Genomic DNA, 22,807 nt, shown 5'->3' on the forward strand with positions numbered 1-22,807 from the left:
AATTCAGTTTTGCTTTTATAAGGGCTGTAAAGATCCATCACTTTTGTGGTACAACACCTAAAGGAAAAGCATGGTTTAGAAGATATATTATCTTTCCAAGTAATGGATGAAAATTTTGAAATCACCTTCCTGATTTAGGAGCTAAAGGGACATTTTCTAAAGTGAAAGCACGTTAGAGATCCATGTCACTTCATGTGAAAGCGGTGCTGCATTAACTCTGATCCCACTATCTTGTACAACGTTCTTTGGGTGTTTCCTGCAGAGCAGATTTTGGATATCTGCTCCAGGCAGTCTCTGTGGTTAGTCTTCAAGGGATTTAGGCAAGCTAGATTACATGATAGGAGATCCCAAATAAAGTTGTCCACAGTTTTACACATGGAAGACACTCACCCATCCACCTGTGCAGCCCTTTTCTGACCCACAGCTAGGGAGTGATACCATGAAATCATCTCAATTTTGTTGTGAAAAGTGACACCCTTCCCCATGGCCTGGGCAGGCTTGAGAGTCATCACAGACAGAAAGTAGAGGAAAGAAAAAGATGATGCAAACTTGAAGGAATAAAGGAAATTGTGGATTCATTAGTTGGAATACTTGCTGTGGTAGTTGTCAGAGGGGACGGTGAAGGATATGATATCTATGGTTTATGTTAACCATACATTACTATTATACAATTATAGGTATTAATACAGTATGTTAGCTCACAATGCTACTTGAATACACTCTGTGGACTTCTGATTTGTTGTTCAAGTACTATATTAAAACCCTTTGAGGGGAGTATCAGTTCACAGTTCATTAAAGCCATTAGTTTGCAAAGCCGGCATAAAAAACCCTGTTGATCCAGAGGACTGTCAGCGTATGACTGAATAACATTCCCTGTCTTTCCAAAATAGCAAATACTGTCTTGCTAAATTTGTTCTTTTGATGACAATTTTCATCGTAACAAATGGCCCCTAAGAGCTCGTCTTTCCCAAGGAACATACTCCAGTTATTACATTAACAGCCAACAACATCTGAGAAATAATCTCACTTATCATTTAAGGTAGAAAACAGTATTTCCCTATATAATACATTAGAATAAAGTCTATGTGAAACAGGAAAAGCTCTGGAAAGTACTTATGGGGACCATTGGTTTCAGAAATGGAGTTAAGGAGGGTTAATTCTTTTTTTTAAAGCTGCTGCTAGTCCATCGCAAAGTCTACCTGCAAGAACTGACAATTTTGCAAGTTTTTATAAAATTGTTCCAGTAACATGTATGTAACTTTGAAGTCCTGCATGTTAATTGCATTGGCTGAAAATTAATGGAACTCTTCTCATCAGAATGCCTATCTTCGAAAGACAAACTTTTAGCAAGACATGATCAAACTCGGTAACCTTTTATGTCACACCAAAAAAACCAACTGCAAGTTTTTTCAATATTTTATAGTGTAAACAACATTTTCTGCTATAATTTTACACGCAATTGACAAAAGTATTTCACAAATTTCAGTAACTAGTTAGTTAAATGTATCACACATAAAAGAGATAATTTTTTCCCTACTTTGTTCTCATAGAAAGGCTGGATTTTATTCTAGTCTTATTGATATAATTCTATTTATTTCACAGTCATTACTTATTAACACCAATGGGAAGAGAAACAGAGCCATTAAATCAGAGTTTCCTCTTTTTTCCTTGATGCAACCTGATGCTTTTTGGTTTACCATGGAATGGTTGCATGGTGAGAGAGACAGATTTGCTTGTGTTTTTAATAAAGTGTTCTCTTCAGAGTCAATATTTGCCCTGCCCAGTTTGGCTGGCTTCGCTTTAAAATCTTTATTTCTGGTTTAAAAAGATAGGAGATGGTAAAGAACACATTCGTTAGGACTTGCTACCACTGGGGACATGTGACTGAGAGGAACATCCATTTTCATCAGAGGGAATTATATTATGCAATTTCTTTCGCGAAGTGAGCAAGTTCTGCCCTAAAACTAAATAAAGCCCTTTATATTCACTGGAATATCATCCAAGAACATGATGCTTAAAACCTTTCCATTCTCCATGTCTGACTTCATGACCATTTAATCTCAATTTGTTCTTGGGCCAGCACTGTCCAATAGTCGTTCCTTGTGTGTATTCATCCCTTTCTGATACACTACTCAACAGAAAGGGTGTACCCCTTGCCTCTATTTCCTGCACTGAATAAGCGTGGTACTTCCATCTCATCTGATAAGAACTTAATTCCCCTTATTGTGCTTGACTTTTCTGCTTTCTTGAAAATGGTTACCAGAACAGTACACGCTATTCCAGATAAGGTCTTATCAGAGAGCTGTATCAGGACAAATAGCCTATCTTTATGGAAGAACTGTTTTGGAAGTATTTCAGTTGAAATTTAATGGAAATACCATTAAGCTTTGTTTGGCTTTGTAAAAGGTGATACAAAATACTCTGAATCAGCGCAGCTGAAAAAATACAGTCCTTACTGATGCTCACTGAGAAAAAAAAACTCCCTTTTGAGAGGACTTGGTTAATTATTTTGCTTATTTGTGACCCAAAATGAAAAGAAAAAGCAAAAAGCGCTGTCATTACTCATTATGTACGCAATTTATCACAGAATACAGTTCTGTCCCTCTGCTTATTAAGCCTCTCCCAGACATTCTTTTGTGTTCTGGGCTTCTGAAAAAGCCTTAAGTAAAACTGATGCTACCTAACTGAATCATTGCAGTCTTCTGCAAACCTCTGAGCTCACTGCTGTTTTCTCACCGGTATATCGAAGGTGATTTAGGATTTTAAATATTTCATGTGCTGCATGAAACAAAAGAAATTGATTATTCATGCATCATATGGGTTACTCTCTTTTTTATTATGAAAAAAAATTAACGATTTGTACTTCTTGCTGTATTTCATTGTGCTCAGGCAGGAGTCTATCCTGCTGACCTCTCCAGTGCAGCCTTCTGTTAGTGAAATATTATACGTGGCATGGAAGGGCGAGCAAATGTACCACACAAGAATGCAAAGGATCGCTTTGCCTTTTATTTCTTTCTCCTTCTCTGACTGATCTCTCCTTTGAGAAACTCTTGCGGGCATTTGCCGCTGCCTCAATAGCGTGTAGGTCTGTCAAAAAGATCCAGGTGGGTTGTGTTGATATTAGCTCAAGAGACAAAGGCTAATTGCCCAGTGATCCTTGGAAACCATCTGGAGGGAGTCAGCTCCAGCAGTTAGCCAGGAGTGGTGGACAGGAACAGCCCACAATAGTTTCTCAAAGGAGAGATCCGTCAGAGGAGTCTGCAGCTGTAGAGCAGGGAGGTGCTCTGTTATTACTCTTGTTCTTTCTTCTTTTTTTTTTTTTTTTTTTAAATAAAGTAGATCATTATTCCTTTAAGTAAATCAGGCTCACCCATGTTAGCCTTTCGGTTCAGCTCTGAGCGTTACGTTGGAGCTCTATGCTGAAAGTAAGGCTGTGATTTTCAAAAAGCCTAAGGATTTTGGACAGACAGAACTCCATTAAAAGCTGGGATATTTTATGTTGGCATCTTTTGAGTGATTTTCACAGTTGTGGAGATGAAACAGAATCTGAGTTTGCAGTGAGACCTATGCAATAGCTGAACCACGTTCCCATTCCTCTGGGCTGCTTTTTCTCCCTTGTACTGCAGAGAACAAACAAAAAGGAAGGATCAGGCTGTGCTGCATCAGGCAATGTTCTTCTTCACTCTCTTCCTTCTCCCCACTTTTCTCCTGTGCCCTTGCAAGAATGAGAGGGAACATAATCCTACCATGTCCAGGGTGGAATGGTCATCACAACCCAGTTTTTGCCCATGGTTCAGTGACAAATCATGAGGTCCCAGGCCAAGATCATGCCTGTGGGCATGTTCAAGCAGGCTTATGGGCTTTCCTCACCACAAAGTCCCTGGCCATGGCCTACCACCCACCCCAGGGAAGCCTTGCTCAGCAGCTCAGCCCTGCCAAGCTGCACTGCTCCGATGCATCACACCCATCGGACTGTATTTCTTCAGGAACAGCTTTGCATGAATGGATGCTGGAATCTGAACCGGAACTAATACCAGACAGTAGAGGTGGTATCAGGTATTGGTGAATTGCTATTAGTAGTAGTAAATAAAATGTAAACATCGGTAGCTTGACTTTACAGTGCCTCTTGTCTACTGTAAGAACTTTTCCTGGGTGTAGGTGTATGGATGGCACAACAGGCTCCCCCTCAGGAGGTGACACTAACAGCCAGCAATGGCTATTCAATTTCTATCTTTTTAGCAAAAAGGCAATGAACTTTCCTAGTTAAACTTTTCCTCTCCCTTTTGCAAGCCCCAAACCCCTCCTCTTCCCCCAAAGCCCTAATCTTTATATCTGGGGGGGGGGGGGGAAGAAATAGAGAGGAAGAATATTTTTCTGATGGGCTTGTACTGTTAAAAATCATAAACAGTAAAGAAATCTACATGCTAAGGTTCCAAGAGAAACAAAGACTTGGCTGACTTCTGTAATCTGAACTTTGCATTAATTAAGTGTTTTGAATTTGATTAGAATAAATTAGCCATCTCATTCGGTCCAGCATTTGCCCCTTTCCAGCCATTTAAAAAACCATATCCAAGATGATGCAGGATCCTAACCAGAGGAACAAGAAGAGAGAGAAGAGGATGGGGAGTTGAGGGTAGAAAGATAAGCAGGGACCAAACAGGAAAAAAAAGGTGCCGTCTGCCTAGGATTTGCATTTGGATTGTGTATCTGTCTTACCTTGTGAGAGTTGCACTGATGAGACTCCCATCTTTATTTTGAATTCACATATTTTATGCATGTATTTTTTGTTGGAACATAATTATTTTATGAAACTAAGAAACATCAAATAAACATGGTAACAATTATTGGTGCTTTGTTCCTGCTTTTGTTGGATCTTGGAGAGTTACTTGACAACCCAGACCAGGGCTACTTTGACAATGTTTGAAGAACCAGTTCAGCCATAGGTTGATGTCAGCTGCACTAATCAGAACTCTATCAGTTGGTAACTGTATTCATATGTTGGACTACCCTACTCAGATATGCGTGGCAAGCTCCATGTGACACACAGGCTATTTGACATTAGCTTTCTTTCCTAGAGAATTTATTTTGAAACTATTAATTCAGCTGTGGTGTCACTCTTAATTTTTCCTTTAAATACAGATTCACCTGTTCCTGATAACATGCATAGAAGTGTGACTGTCTCATTCACTTTGAAATCTTGGAGAAGAGTTCATTGTTACAGCACCATGGCCTTGTAAGGAAAGTGCAGAAGCAGGAGGAACATACCTGGAGTTCAGTTCCCGCTTCAGCTACAGAGAGCCTGAATCCTCAGCTCCCATTTCCTAGTGCTCTGAACAGCAGGCTATGCACCACGCTTTGTTTATGCAAGCATGCAAGCATGTACACATAGAGAGGAAAGGGGGAAGGTGTTGAAATCTGTTCTGTGCTGCAGCCAAGAATTCAAGATTCATGGGGCCAGACAGACACTTAACCAAGTCCGATTGTGTAATCTGCTGGGCGACCCACGGTCCTGGGAAGCAGAAGCAGAAGCTGCTGGTCTGAATTCCCCATTTTCTCCCTTGACTTTGCATTTTAATTGTAGCTGTGGCTGTTATGCTCCATATTGGATTTAACATTGCCTATGCATCAGGCAGCATGGGCACCATGTGTTGTTTTCTTGTGTAAAAGCTATACGGCCTTCTGAGGACATGGTTTCAAAACATTCAGCTGCAGCAAAAGATGCCTTAAAGCACATGGTGTAGCTGAACTGTAGACACTTAAAGCTTTTACCAGAATATTTAGGACCCTATAACAATCCTGGTTATTATTCTTGGATTTAGATGTTTCATATCAGTTGTGCTGCGGGCAACTTCATGTTATTCTGGATCTCATCTTAGACATCCACAACTTAACAGACCTTTAGCTCCTGCTGTTAACTCCTGCAGTGCCCCAGTGCTTTAGGTTTTCTGTTGAGTTGAGCAGAGAGATGTCTGAACTGAGTCCACTTGTTTCATTACTGTGCCACTTAGGATGTATGTGTTCCTGTTCAGGAATTTAAACGCTGACAGAAAAATTGGGTATGTTGAAATATTTCACTTGTCTTTTGATCACCCAGAATATTTTTCCGAGTGCTATAAATAGCTTGAAAAGCAATTTTATGCTAAAAACTGCTGCTTTTTTAATGCAGAAGTAAAACAGAAAACCTGCAAACAGTTTCCTTTCCAAAAAATGGTGAAATGGTGTGTTGTCAGAAAATTGCTATTCAGTTGCATTAGGATCTTAGTCATGGAGTTTTATCATTTGAAGACTCATCTCATGGGAAGCACAAGACCCATCTTAGCTGGGGGAACAGAGTATGCTGAGCAGTAACTAGTAATAACATGTCTGTTGATATGGCAAGTTGCCACCTTGGCCCCTCCAATACTGTTGTGATAAGTGGCAAAAGAAACAAGGTTTGTTTCTTCCAGGTTTCTGACTCAACCATGTCCCTCTCCCCTCTGCGTGGACCTGGAGCCTGCAGCCAAAGTCCATGGTCCCAGGCATTTCAAAGAACACACGCAGTTTAGCTTCTACAAAATTATCTGGAGCTACTATTTCATATTGTAAAACACTTTTCTTTTTATAACACCATACCTATCACATGGCATGGTCCTAACTACAGTCCTTGTCCTGGCCTAAGGCTTATGTATCAGCAAAGTTACATTTTGCTCCATAAGCCTTATTCTGGTGTATCATCTCACTTGTAATTTTGTTTGCAAGACAAAACTCACAACCCCAGTGCTCTACTTATCTGTATTAAGTTACTTGTCCCATTGCTACACAATAAGGAAATTTGGTATCAGTCAATTTTAAATGGATTGCTCTACAATTGTAGCAGACCACAAAAAGATTTCTGAATGCTCTGTTTAGAATAACAAACAAGAGTTTTGTTTCCACCCAATATTTTCCATGATGTCTACAAAACACTTAATGCTAGTGAGAATACTGGAGTGCTGAGATCACTGTTTGTCATGATGATCAAAATTATTTTACAGTTTCTCTGTGCTCCCCACTCCCCTATAGCTATCTGTTGTGTCTTGTCTAATAACCAGACTGTAAATTCCTCCAGGTATTTTTCTTTGTTTTTACAGCACTTAGCACAACAGGATCCCAAGGATCTCAAAAGTTTCAGTAATACTGTAACCAACAATGAAATCTTTGGTGTTCAGTCCAGTGTGTTTTAGTTGCAAATCTGTAAAGATAGGGAAAGAAAAGAATTATCTTTACAGTTCATCTTTTCCACCTCCTTTCAATATTGTTCACACAGTTCACATTACTAGGGTTATGTTGACCGTGTGGTCAGTCCAGCAGTATAGTTTTCTCAGCACAAAGCTGAGATCAATGGGCATTATTATCAGGAACAACACGGGCTATGGAATCCCCTGCCTCCCTAGTTATGTTTGTACAAAATTTCTTTATATTTACTTAGTTGAGAATACCCATTCATAATAAATCAACTCGAAGTCATTCCTAAAGATCCTCTTCAATACCAGAAGTGGGAGATTACACCACCTGACCAACAAGAAAGCATCCACTAACTAGAAGCAGATTTCTACATGGCATAACTACAAGAGAAGTTAAATGACTCCCTCTCTTCTACTACAGAGGAAACACCTCACTTCTGAGACATCAAGTGGCCAATGCTTGAGAACAGAGAATCTAGAAAAGTCCTAGGTCACACCCAAGGAAGAACAAAAGGCATAGATAGCATCTGTGCAATATAACCGTGCCACTCCCACTCTCTCACTGTTCATATTAGGCAAAAAAATCATTGGGAAATGTATTTGGCGTGGCTGCTGTGAAGGAAAAGGAGAAGAAAGCAGGCCTGATGTAATATTTTGGCAATTGGATGAGGAGGTAAGAATGGGTTTTGAAGTCACAACAGAGAAAGTAATGACAATAATCAGAAGAGAATTAAACAAATAAGAAAAATAACATCCATTGTGTGAATATAGACATCAGTGAGCAGGTGCTATTGCAGGTGCTGACAGGTGGGAAGGAAAGCCAGTGGTTATGCTTTGGTTGATTCTGCTGTAAAGACGAAATGTTTCCCTGCATGTGTAAAAATCCGAAGTGGGTCAAAGAGAGGGAGATAGCCAAGGAAGAAGGCTCTGCAGTGCCACCTGGAGAGCTAGCAGGCAGAACAAGGGAAGGAAGAGGAGGAAGGGGAAGGGGAAAAGGAGAAGAGGGGAAGGGAAGGGAAGGGAAGGGAAGGGAAGGGAAGGGAAGGGAAGGGAAGGGAAAGGGAAATGCAGAAAGCTGAGAGAGAGAGATGGTCAAGCAGCACACCAGTCAGTAACATCAGCAGCCTCAGGAGCTTGCTATTAAAAATCACTCCTGTAGATGGAAAGAACTGAAGAAAAAGCTCAAAAAGTTTCTCATTTTAGGTTTGCTTCCCTATATTTAAGTCAGATTTTTTTGCTATATTTTTTCCACATGCCCAAAGTGAGTTTCTTAAATTACTCTGTTTAGAAATAAACACATGGAAACAATAAACATTTAGAACATTAGCTTGCATATTTCCTTAATGTATGCATATTTCCCTCCAATTTTCCACATGAAATGAGGCTAATTCACTTAAATTTCTTGGGATCCACCCTCTGTCAAAGTTTCCATGATTTCAGGGTTAGCTCAGTAGTTGATTAATACCTTTGAGAGGCAATACGTAGAGTTGTGGACTTACAAATTTTAAGCCAGCTGCTCAGCTTGTGCATAGCAGAGTATTTACAATGAATTCAAGTGACCTCTGTCAATTTACACAGATGAGAAATGGCCTATTATTTCTTTTTCTTATAATGAAAAAATAAGGAGAATATTATGCATATATAAGTCACTCCTTTTAAAGAAATACAATCAAGGTTTCTTCAAAGGTTTTTCTACTTTGGGATATTTTGTGCCACATTTTTTATATGTTCTTTGAAATTTTGATGTGCTGGTCTATATGCCACAGTTATTTGCAAATGTAAAATTATTTCACCTCCGTTCATGTTTACAGTCTTCCTCTGAATTAATACTGAAAGCAGAATTTTGTTCAATATAAGCGTTCCCTCACTATTTTTTTCTTGCATTCCTGGAGCAAAGAACTTGTCCTCAGCCCATCTAACCCTGCTGTCCCCAGCAGTGGCAAAAGGAGAGGCACATCACAGCACATGATCGTGGCTACTTTTTGTAGTACATACTCTTCAAAAACTCCCATATCCCATAGCCATCACATGAGGGATGCCAGAGAATACATACCTGTCTGGTCCTTCTAGTATCTGTTAATGGATTGCTGTCCATTTGACTAATCCTGTTTTGAACCTGCTGACACTGCCTCCACAACATCCTGGGGCAGCACATTTCAGAATTTTATTACCTCTTTTATAAAGAATAACTTTTTCTGGTCTGTTTTCCCTTTTTTTTCATTTTTATGCCCTGTGACAGTTCAGATTCTGTATAGGTGACTTATGTCAAGTCCTCACTGACTATTGTTATGAATTATCCGACCCAATTCAACCAAGAGAGACTATGGCTTGTTTTGCTTTTAATTTTGTAGTGACAACAAATTCCCTGGCTGGAAGGAGAGCCTGGCCCAATCTGCAGGAAGAGGTGAAAGGGAGAGGACATAAGCACAGCAGCATGCACTCCAGGTACGATGAACTAAGAGAGCAAGCAGGTCATGGGCAGCTAAGGACATCTCTTGATGTATTAAATTATTCTCAAGGGCTAGTTTAACGTATGGTTGGGATCAAGGAAAGACAAAAAAATCCTCCTGAATTTGAGAATCCTTCCCCTGTCACTTATATTTTCATAGAGTTCTTGATGTTACCACTAAAGATTTTATGCTGTATTAACCCAGTGGTCCCCAACCATTACCAGCTCATATGCCCTAACACTGGTTAGAAACAACCTGTGTGTACATCCTCTTTTGGACTTCCTGTCTGATTGATTTCAAATGTCTTAATGTCCTGCAAGCATGAACAATATCAAAAGACAAAGAATCCAAAGCATGGTATTAAGATTTTGTCTGTTGAATAGTACAGGCCAAATACCTTATACCAAGCATTATGGAGCACCAGAGCTTGTTTACCAAGCCCTATAGTTTATCAACTGACAGCTAGAGTGTATTTGTTAGAAAGACTTCCATTATTTATTTATTTTACATGATGTTAAACCCATTACAGCCCTCACTGCACAACACTCACTGTGAATTGCATCACTGTGAAAATCAAGCTGTATACTTCTCTTTTTTTCCTGGTCTTCAAATTCTGTGGTATTTTATTCTTTCACCCCTATTCTTTGTTACACTGAAGAATGTTGGAATATTAAATATTTTGTTCTCTGTACACACAAATGTGTTTTAATAAATCTGTTAATTTATTTGGTTTATATATCATTGAACTCCTTTATGCTTTATTTTCCAAATCCTGAACCATTCTTTTGCTTCTTCTTAAATCTTGTAGTTTTATAAAATATGGACATGGGGAATGGACAGAGCATGCCTGAAGTGGCTGTATTAAGTGCAGAAGTTACATGAGTGATAGAATACTATCCTCACTTCTGCCCACTATTTGCCAGCCTCCATGTCACCTAAGGGTGTGCAACTCTGTACTTGAGTTGTCCCTGGGATAGCTTACTGCTTGTTGCTATGGATTCATCATTATATATACAACTACTTTAGCACTAATTTTTCATGTAGGAGATTCCCATTGATGTTTATTTTTAGGCATCCAGTTTATTTTCTTATGCTCCGTTTAAACAAGCATTATCTTCATATGATACCTTCTTTTTCTGTGATCAACTGCCAGTGGTCCTCCCGTAGAATCTTATCTCTCTACTCCACCATACCCTTAAAGGTTGTTTCATGTAAAGGCTATAAAAATGTCAACATGGATTACCTACATTCATATTTTTAATTATCCAATCATTTGTGTAGGACCCGCTTTCAACTGAATGGCTCTGCAATTGCTTCATTCCCTTCACTCATTGCTTTTATTAAAACCGACACACTATACAGCCTCTTTGACAGCCACACAGGAATCACACAAACAGAAGACAAGGAGCTGACAGAGTTTCACCCAGGTGTTTTGACATCAGCCCATCATATGCACCTCTCTGGAATATAGACTTATGACTTTCAGGCCTACTGCAGGATAATCAAGTCTGTCAGATGATGCTCTTTTTCCTGCTGCTTCCTGTACTCTCATAAATGGAAAAGGGATTTGCTCTATTTGAGATTTACTAAGTGAATTTTAATTTGGGCAGATAATAATTTTCTATAACTGAGCTACAGCTGAACTTATGAGAATGACCCCACTATATTTTTATGAGTTTTATAACTTTTATTTTATATTATTGTTAATATCTCAAAAATTCATATTTCAAAAGTTGCCAAGTCCCAAAGTCAAAAAGGAACACTTGAAACTTTTAATAGGCAAGCTCTTGTTTGACAACATACCTACCCACACATAAATATAAGCATAAGGCAGAAAATTCAAAGTTAGGAAAAAGTACTCATTTTCAAAAGTATTTACTGGAACAAATTACACAGAAATATGATATCTTTTTTTTCCTCTTCGTATCTTTAGATCAAGACTCTTCCTGCAACTGCAGGTTAGCCTACCACAAGGTATCACACGCAAGAAGGAGTACGTGTTTGAAATTTGCCATATACATATATACTGCATAATAAAATTATATTGAATAATATAACATTATTCCAGCCATGAACTCCATGAACTTTACAGGATGTACTTATTGCAGTCTACGATAATAACAATTAATTTATTTTGAAATTCACATGTCATTCTGATGTAGTAAAATGTATTTTAGAAAGGCAAGACCAGTAAATTTTGATCTTCAAATTTTTGGGAAAAAAAACCTTCTACAAAAAATTTGAACTTCTTGACACAGTCCAACGATGTTCTGCCAAGACGTTAAGGTAAAAAACATATTCCAGCTGGGCAGCAGTGCATGAAGCATTCTCAGGAGAAAACTTGCTGCTATGACAGTAAAAGAATTCATCAGTTCCACATTTTGACCCTTCTATAAAAACAATACTTTCCCTTTTTTTTCCTAAACTTTCTAAAAGCTACTGAATATAGACTTTTTTCCCCCCAATCAGATTTATCTATCTGCCCATTTTCCATCCAGCACACTTCTCTGCTCAGATTGATTTAACTAACTGCTCGACTGTTCCTCAGAGAAGCAGGAATGGGAAACCTCAGCTTTCCCTATGGCCTCCAGTGAGGTAGTGAGTTGATGGTGTCGTGGTTTAACCCCAGCCAGCAACTAAGCACCAGGCAGCTGCTCACTCAATTCCCCTGGTGGGATGGGGGAGAGAATCAGAAGGATAAAAGCACTGCTCAGCAACCACTAAAACATCCGTGTGCTATCAACATTATTCTCATCCTAAATCAAAACCACAGTACTATACCAGCTACTTGGAAGAAAAATAACTCTATCCCAGCTGAAATCAGGGCAGATGGATAGGATGTAGGTGGATGTAGATGGATGGTAAAGGTAGGTCGACTTTACTGGATGGTCAGATGGAAAACAGAACTTCTTTTACTCTTGCAGCATTCATGTTTCTCCTGTTTGCAGGAATAGGTCCTGTTTGCACTCAACAGGTGTGGTGACACAGAAATAGCAATCCCCTCCTGACCTATTAGTGAAGAATTGTGTTCCCAACTCTCATCACATTTTAAGCTCTGCAGACCCCAGGCTGCCGTGAGGTAAGAGACTCATTGCAATTGCTCCTCCTAGGAGCCTTGGTTTCTTTTGTGAGATGCAGCATTTATTTTGTGGATGTCAAGAAGCTGGAGGGGATGTATTGTTAACAGAGACTTACTCTGAGATACGCAAGTTGAATCTCAGCTGAGGAGGAGTGAAGGCTGGAGGCAATAAGGGCTGCATTCTTATGTACGTCTCAAGGGAACTGCAAACAATACTCACAAAGGTCTGATAAATTTCAGTGAGCAGAGGATCCAGGGCACACACAATGAATGATTTTTTACCACCTTCCTCCAAATGTAAGTATGTCCTGTTCCACAATTACAGACTTGAAACCAAGCCAGACCAGTGGCTGTGAAGGTACATGCAATAAGACTTGGTCAACTCATATTGTGTGAAAGGTGTATGTGATGTGCCATTATCTTCCCCTCTCAATTCTTGCTGGATGTTTCCTTAATTGTTAGCACATCACTTTTTGTTTTGTTTCTCTTTTGACTATGTTTATTGGGAAAATATTCAGATATTTCCCCTGAAATGGAAGCTAGAAATCAACTTGAGATATGGTGAGGTGAGTCTCTGTTAGCAGATGATCCCTCCCAGCCCTTTCACATACTCAAACTCTGGGGTTGGAGTGGAACACTTCAGTACCACAGGTTCAACGCAAACCAGATTTTAATCTACAGTTTGTATTTTTGCTGGTAACACAAATTAAGATACTTGATATCTTAATGAGTTGCCATATTCAAAGTACAGAATCAGGAAAAATAGATTTCAGATGGAAGCTAAGCCCCCTCTAAGCATCCCAAAGCACAACAGCTATTCAGACTGTATGTTTTCCCTTTCAGAGAGGCACACATGCAAACAGATCATTTAGGGCCTCCTTCAAGGCAGTACATACCTCAGGAACTTCAGTCGTTCCTCTCTACGGAAAGCATCTTAATGGCCCCATTTACAGCAGTAATGAAAATGAACCATGACTTATTCTCTGCCCAGCTGACATGGTAGGGCTTTCATCCATAGAACTGAACCGCCTTACCCCCCAAACCAGGTGGTACCTCCAAACTGGTTTCTGGCAATCCCCTCTGGTATATGCCACCCTTCAGTCTCTGTTCAAGTACCACCTGGAAGACAGCTTCTTGGCACAAGTGAAAAGCACGCCTGAGACTGTGTGCTGACAAACAATATGGACGATCATGTGGCAACGCCCGGACCCGTGCCAGCACTGATTGTTTTATTAGTAGAGATGGACCCAATGTATCTAGCTCTAATTATTTAATGTCAAATCGTTCAGTAGCCACGAGATCCCAGACTGGGATACCTTCAGTGCTGCTTTTGGGTGCCTTATCTTCTAAGCCTCCGAACAGAGAAACTGCAATGAACACTTAAGCAATGTCTAGGACGATGCTCATTTACCAGGATGAATGCCCAGGGCAGCTGCGCTTCCAGGAGTTTTTGTTGTCATACATTAACTCGGTGGAGCTGTATTGGTCAAACTAACAGACCATCTATCCAGTCTGCTGTAGAGAAAAGAGACTGAGATATCTTTTGTCCCTGGCAGTAATTCTTCCATAGTAATACAATGCAGTTGAACGGGTGCTTTCCAAACACAGTCTACACTATTCTCACAAGCCTGAAGAGCTTTTATTTATCTGTGCACAATGTTTGTTTTTTAATTGGACATTATGGAAACTCTGACAGTAATGTAAAAGATGATTAGCAATAAAACAAAATATAAACCAATGGCTTCTAAATTTAATAATAGGCTAAATGTCTACATTCAGACATGGTTAATCAAAACCAGTTTGTAAACTTCATTTTATCCAGGTCAGCCAGTCAACAGTACATGTAATGCATACTATAAAACTGATTTAGGGCTTTTGGACACCCAAGCATCTACATAAACCAAGCAAGGATTAACTAGGTCTGTCTACTCATAAATTACAGCACATTGTTTTTAAGTGAACAGGATAAAAAGCAACATGCCGTGAACCATCTACATCATGCTTTTTTCTCCTTTGACCAATTTCCCAGTTACTCTCTCAAATTATCACTCCAGTTCCTTCTTTGTTCATCCCTGTATTGTTTCCATATAACTGTCCAAATCCGCCTGCAAGGCAACTAATCAAAAAAGGCTGAAGCACAAGAACATTGACCACTTGATAGTTTGCCCAGCTTATTAAAAATATGAGTTTGACATCCTGCAGCATGTTTTAACAATTGGTTTGCAAATTACAGCATGGCTAAATACAATTAAATTCATTCCATTGTACACAATAACTATTTAACATATGCTGTGAATCTTGCACAGAGATCAGGACTCTGCAGTGTTAGTCAAGTCTTGTTGCCTTGTGCTACAGACCCATCAGATCTCATAACATAAACAGGCTTGGGCTGGGTCATAGCTTGGTTGGGATTTTAACAAAACAAAACAAAACAAAACAAAACCCCCTCAAAAACCCATTCAGATGGTTTTTAGAAGCAGTGATGGCCTTCCATAAGTGAAGTTCTTCACTTCTCTATACTCACTGAAAATGAGTACTAGGTTCAGTCACTGCTGTGCTTGTAGAGGTGAACCATCCCTACCACTGGACCAGTGCCTTGACTCCTTATCTCAAATACTTGAACACATGCAGAGCTATAAGCACTTACCGCTTATTCCAATAGCAGATTTTGCATAACTTTATAGTACTTTTCCTCCCCTTTCAGAGGCTGAACCTGCAGAGTACGTATTTTATCCAGTACAAGATATGTGATAATATATTGGCTCACATGAACTAACATGATATAGTATCTGTACCACAGATATTACATGCCACTCCATATGCACTAGATCTGAGAAGCACGTGATATACAACTCTCAGGGGATATGAAACACATGTGGGTCTGATTCGCCACTTTGTTATTCCAACTGTACACTGTTGCAACTCTAACAAAGTTACACCAGTGTAAAACTGTTGTACTGAAGTGGAGGATTAAACCCATATGTCTTTCTATATGAGCCAAATTTATGGGACAAAGTTATTCAAATAAATTCAGTAAACATTCAGACTTCTTCAGAGTCCTATACCTGTTTAGTCCGCAGACTGTACTTTTCCTGCTTCAGGAAAAGCTTTACCTTAAAGACAGCAACTGTTATTTGTTAAAAGGACGTCAGTAACAATCTGAGTTATTAAAAAAAAAAACAAACAACAAAAAGATTGAGATCTGTGACCTACGAAACATTTAAAACAAGATGGCATTTCCTCAAACTCAGTCAGCCATGATTAAAACCCCTTTTGCCTGCTTATATGCATACCTCTTTGTATAATTAAAAGCACAACCCATCACCATTTGCAAATTCTTATCATTTCACTGTGCAACTTTTCAAGTGTTTTTTCTGGCCTCTTTCCAGACAGTACACCTGTGTATTAATTTAGCAACGTTTTACTGCAATTGAAAATTAACTAATTCTGTTTGATTTGGATTTGTATAAAATCCTGAAACCTTATGAGCTGTATGTTTACATACTAAGTCAGATACACTTATCCACCAAAGATAAAAAGACATTTATAAAACAAATATCGGGCTGATTCTCATAAAGTGTCATTTAGAAACAGGGATCTGTGCTGGTGCTCTGAGGGTACACGATTAATTAATTAGTTCAATGGACAAACCAAAAAATTCAGATTAACTCCATATATATTTCTTCAGAACATTTCACTGTATTCAAAAAGTTGAAATTTCCTTCTGGTTGAAGAAAAAATATTCAATCAGCCTAAAGAATCAGGCTTCATTTTCTTTCACAATTTTGATTGCTGCTTTTAAAGTTACACAAAAATACTGAGGTAAAATAATACGCAAATATTTTTTAAATAATGGTGGTGGTGGTAGTAGTAGTAATAGTAATACTAGTAATACTTTCTTTGGAAGACTTGATAAAAAGAGTAGTAATTTTTTCTACTTTGAAGTTATTTCTAAAATTCACCAAAAATACACTTCCAAGAAGTTTCAGTCACTTAAATTCCACATTTGGAGAAAGAAAAAGCTTTTTCTGGAAAAAAAAAAAAAAAAGAAAAAAAGAAAAAAAATCCAGCTCCAGTCCCACTACATTCAATTCCAGTGCTACTGAACTGAATTTGCTTACTTAATGAGCAATTTTTATGTGATATATGTGGTGACTGCAAGATCAGTTTCTATATCATCTTCTGGGAGATTTCACTATGAAAAACATTCAGTAATATTGTTCCAGTGTCAACCAAAATCATTCTAAAATAATATGATGAAAAAAAATTCCTTATGTATTTTAATTTCAAACAATTATAGCTCAATTCTGACTAGATGCTATGAAGTCTTTTCCTCCTGGAAGTGTCTTTGATAAAGGCATCAGTTTATTTGTTTTGTGAAGTATTTAAAAACTATTCTATACCTCCCTACTTATACCTGTAATGTGATTAGATATGGCAATCAATAAATAAACTCTGTGACCACTTTTATATTTAGTTATTATAGTATTATATATTAATATAGTTATTAACATGGTAACCAAGAAACAGTAGTGACCTCAGTTATTGAGGACCATAAATAATATCTCATAGAAATACTATTCATGAAGTACGTTAGAACTAGAAGGGCATCTCTAAATACCACAATTTCTATGATATAAGTATCTTTCTCTTTTTAAAGAATTATGCTTTGACACTTATTTAGGGTGTGATTCCTCTCACCTAATTCTAATACTAATGAATGTTAGGGAGTTGATTCAGTCACTTAATTTTAGGTGTACTTAGGTGAAGGTGCTGAACACCTAGGGTACAGTAGGAGACCCAATGCACCCACAGAGCTGGCAGCTCTGATGTACCATTAACACTCTTCTGGAGCAGCAGCTGGAGGTCAGTCAGGAAACAATTATATTCCCATTATCATCTGAATTTCCAGTTTATGCAGTACAGTCAATGGCACTGAAACAGCAATTCAACTCACCCGCAACACTTAGGGTAGGATTCAGTTACTTAAACATAGGCATCTGCTGCCATTGGGAAGCATGAGGGTCCTCTGAGAGTAACATCTATTCATCCCATCCTAATAGACGTGTAAAACAGGACAGAGGAAGTATCCATTCCTCTTCATTGAAAATAGACTTTCATAAAGCTGAATTAGATGGTGATGCCTGGGGTTCCATTCATTTGCCTACATGTAGGTGTCTAGTGTCATTTTCGATTCCCTATTGTGTCTGAGATGACCACATGGTGATGGACATTCTGCAGCCTTCTTCAGGCCTTCTGCAGCAGCAGCTAGGATGCAACTGAATCAAGGTCTTATGGTGGGATCCAGGCATTAGAAGCCATCTTAGATGCCATTTTAGATAACTGAAACTTCTGCATGGTGCTGACAGGTATTAAACAGGACCTACAGAAAAGCCACATCTTTCACCAACTGAAAGCCAGGTGGGATCTCACATATGATGTCTCATGAATCCCATCCATACAGTCTAACACCATTGTTCCATCCCCACTCAGGATTTGATCTGACATCCACTAGCAGGTAGAAACACTTGGACTGTTGGTAGGAGCTCTGCTATATGGGAATTTACTTAACAATTGCCCAGTGAATCTGTTTCACCTCGTCCTTAGTCTCCTCTATACTCTGTCTGGGATCATTCCTGCTTCTAGCACAGTTCTCCCACAGCTCTCTGGAGGATGACTGGTCACTTCACATCTGCTGCTGTTTCCCAGAACATCAGTCTCACTAGATGACATTTTGCAGCATTGTGTTCTCATGGTCAAGATCTTACAACTAATGCTGCTAGTAATACATGAATTTTGTGTAGTTTCACCTCTAAATACTACAAACGGGATTTGAGGTTTTTTCCCTACATTTCTGAGGTTTCAACATTTTTACATGAGATGATTAAGCACCATTCCAAGCCTAAAATATTACAGAAATGGGTAAAGATGGCAAACCTTTGGGCTAAGCCCAGCTAGGAAAACAGAAGGAATTATAATGACACATTTCTCATATATCTGAATATGTATCTAACATCTGAATCGAAATATTTTCTACTTAAAGGAGAATTACATTACAGGTACTTTTAATAATACTGCATACAGCATGAGACATCACAAAATACAAAAGCCTTTGTGATGCTTTGGAAAAGCAACCAGAATTTAAATTATATAAAAAGCAGGCATCTTTTAATCTTCTTCAAGTTTTGTCCCTTCTTTTCTTCTTGTTCACAACATGACTCAGAGGGGCAGATTCTCACCTGATATAAAACAGTCAGTCCAGCTTTATCAAAGTCAAAGAAGCTACAGCAACCCCAAATGAAAATCTGGCATGGTGCATCTAAACTGCAGATATAACATTAACTGTGACTAATTGTGAATGTTGTAGATGTTTCCTTCCTATGCATGGTTATGTCTTTACTTGAATATCTTTCAGCTTTTTATTATTAGGCCCAAATAGGACATCAAAGTTTATTTTTTTTAAATCTGCATGGAAAAAATGTCTCTCATTTCCATATGACTCTCTAAACTTCTCCTTACTTTAATTTGCTTCTGAGGACTTCAAAACTTCTTATTGTCCACAGTAGAAGAAACATCTGTTGAAGTCATACATAGTTTATTGGCTGGAATCAGTGATAAAAGACAGCATAGAGACTCACTAAAATATATCATTGCTATCAACGTAAAACAAAATATTACAAAAAGCAAGCTTTTTTTTTTTTTTAAATAAGAGAAACATGGGGAAAATTTTGCAAGCCAAATAGACAAGAAAAACTGTGACTTCAATTCATCAAGCCTCACATGACTGGATTTTGTATCCCAGCCAGCTAAGGCCTAACCGCACTACAAAAAATGTTTTTTAATTAGCTAAGAAAGAGAAAAAATTTATGAACAATGGTACTTCTCTCCACGGGATTTCCTGTTTAGAGGAATTGCTTTCCACACTAGAATTATTTTTGCTCTTTCTACCTACTGATCTGTTTTACCACTTGCCTAGTACAGCATGGTATTAATCACTACTCTTTTTTTTTTTTTGCATAAAACACCAACAAGGCTCCAACACTGCATTTCAGATCTAAGCCAGCCTCCTAAGAGGTGAGGTGGGAAGTATATGCAGTGAAATTAGCACCAGCATATTTTTTCCCTTTTTTATTAGTCTTCTCCAATTCAGCACCTCTCTCCATTAGGCACAGAGAATTTGAGAATGAAGGCCACCTGGCAAGCTTAATGAAACCGGACTGTCTTACTGCCATGACAATACACAGGCAAATAATTTGGATAAAGCCTCTGGTAATGAGGAGGAAGAATTGCAAGGTGGTACATCTGAAACTTAATTTCACAAGTTACACTTCTTGTGTGGGAGCAAGGATGACTGCATCATCAGAAAGGACTGATACTTAGCAAGTGTGGTCCCCTTCAGATATTTTGGCAATTTGATACACTTGTCTATTCAGTTTCCATCTACTTGCAGGTCTTCAAGCAGGTTCTAGTTCTAGTGCTGTTGCTCAATTATTCTTTACTCTTGTATTTTGGTATTCCATTTCCTTTTCAATGGTACTCTACCTACTTTTTGCTTTATGTCTTGGGGTTTTTTCTCCCTTGCACCCTAGAAAATTAAAATCTGCCCATTTTCTCATTATCTAGTTTAATCTTTTCCTTTTGCAGGTTCTTTCTACTTTCCACCATCTTCCTTACCCTTATGCACAATTCTGTGTCATTTGCCTTCTCTCCCTCCTGATTTCTACTTTTCTTCATTTCCTATTAGCACTATCTATTCCATTTTCTTTTCCTTCATGTTCATTTTTGTCTAGTTTCTTTTATTTCCCACTTCCTTTTCTGTCTGTCTTTTTTTTTTTTGAGGCTTTCTGTTGTACCTCACTCTCCACTGTACACACACATTAGCATTAGAGAGCATGGAATAAGGCAATAAATGAAATGAAGCCTAATGGTCAAAGCACTGGGGATCTGGTTGTCTCTTATGCATTTCTTTTCCACATTTCTCTCCAGCTTGATGATCATTTTATTCCTCAATGTCCTTCACACTTTTCCAATTGCATCAGTTGTTTTTGCTTGAGGTAAGCACTGTTTATTTAACAAGAAGTGTTTTGCTTCTGCATATACAATTGTGAAAAAGGCGCAACTATTAACTATGGATGAACAGATAGGTTTTGCCTTTTTGTGCCAGATTTCTTAATTCCAAGGTTCAGAGGTTTATGACTTGTTTCTTGTAGCTCCAGATCTGCGGTCAGGATGCCCTAGCATTCAGTTGGAAGGATCTATGTCTTCTTTAAATATTTTTTTGTATTTTGCTATTTCAGACAACTCTAACATTTATGTCAAGCATCGATATTTTAATAAATCCATAGTAGCCATGAGGGTCGTCTTATCTTCTTTATAACCTTTTTTCTAAAGCAGGTAAGCATTCTGTCTCCTCCAAGGAAGCTTCAGAATATCAGAAGGATATTAAATATATTAGGATAAGTCAATGTCAATGATTCAGAGCAGAATCTTTACAAAATGTAGTTTAACAAGGTAAGAAGTAATATGTTACAGATAACTACGAAGTAAAAAGCAGAATCTGTAGTAAAGAGTCATTGCTTGCTCCTACTCAGAAAAGTTTGTTTCTGCACTTGGCTGCTTCTAGAGATGCTAGAAACAGCACAGAGCTGCTCTGTTTCTATACCTGAGTTTCTAATCTCTTCCCAAAGTTACGGAAAAGAAAAAAAAGTCTTAGGATGCTACTGGTTTAAACATAACAAGATTATGTTCCTCTGCGAAGATGCACATTTTAATGGATTTGGGTTTTAAGATGCTTATGTATACTTCTGGATTATGTGATGAGCAGAAGCTAAGAGATACTATCAAGATTCATGGAGTCAGAGAATTTAGCTGTATTGTAACTTTACAGTGAGATTTTTAATTAGCAGTATACCATATTTTCCAGTGCAACACCTTGTTGAATTTCTGTAGATGAACAACATAGAGCTGTACTAACCAAAATGAGCAGCCATACAATCTTGTTTCTATAACCTTAATCTTGTATATTGTAAGTTCCTAAGAATACAGACATACTATATTTATGTCTATTATGGTGATTATCAAGCACATAATGAGTAACAGCAAACAGATTTATTTTTATTACAGAATGATGGAGGTGAACTCTCATGGAAGTTTCAGTGGGATATACTGCAAATAAAATCATTTAGAAAAAGTAAGATAAAACTTCCAGAATTTTCAGACCATTCATCTAACAAGCTCCATACGTATGTCAAAATATGATGAGAAGGTTGGCAGATCATAATACGGCAAGGCACTCCATTATGTTTTGTTGCATCACACAATGCTTGTTCAGAGAATTAATAGTAACAGTTGCTGTATTTGATCCAGAGCTGGTAGCCAAAAGGAAGATTTGCTTATGTTATGCTCTTAAGCTAAAGTCTCACCATATTTAAATTGTTTAAATTATTTAAATTCATAAAACATTGACTCTGCTGGCGTCAGAATTATGTCTTTGTTCATGAGGCTATATTATTGGTGTTTCCTTGATTACTGATGGTTGCTTGCAACAACTGAACCATCACAGGTAGAGTAGTTATTTCTGCATTTAAACAAGTTAACAATTCCAGTGCTTTATACAATACTGCACAACAAATTACCAATATTTGGTTTTTCCGGTAACCACTGAATTCAGAGAAGTCAAAGAATTATAGATATTTTAATTATTTTTGGCTTCTCAGTGGACATTTACTTCAAGTTCACATAAGGTACACTAAGTGATAGAGGCTTATCTATCTAAGTGCCTCAATATTCATTAACCTCACAAGTAATCACTGTAATATTCAGAGCTGAGTAAATGCAGGGCAATACAGGATACATACAATTCACTGAGTTTACCTCTCTGCTTTGGTCAGTCTGGATCAGCTTTAAAGATTACCCTGGACTGATCAGTCATGTTATCAGGATTATTTGCTTTCTGGTAATGTCAAAGAGATCAATGAGGACTGAAACCCAGTCATGGCAGGCACTGTGTCTCCTTTCCTTTAATAGTTGATCTCTGCGGTAGTGCTTCCAGACTTCAAAGGCAAGATCATCTAACT

The sequence above is a fragment of the Harpia harpyja genome, chromosome 15 (genome assembly GCF_026419915.1).
Source record: "Harpia harpyja isolate bHarHar1 chromosome 15, bHarHar1 primary haplotype, whole genome shotgun sequence".
In the NCBI taxonomy this organism is placed as follows: domain Eukaryota; kingdom Metazoa; phylum Chordata; class Aves; order Accipitriformes; family Accipitridae; genus Harpia; species Harpia harpyja.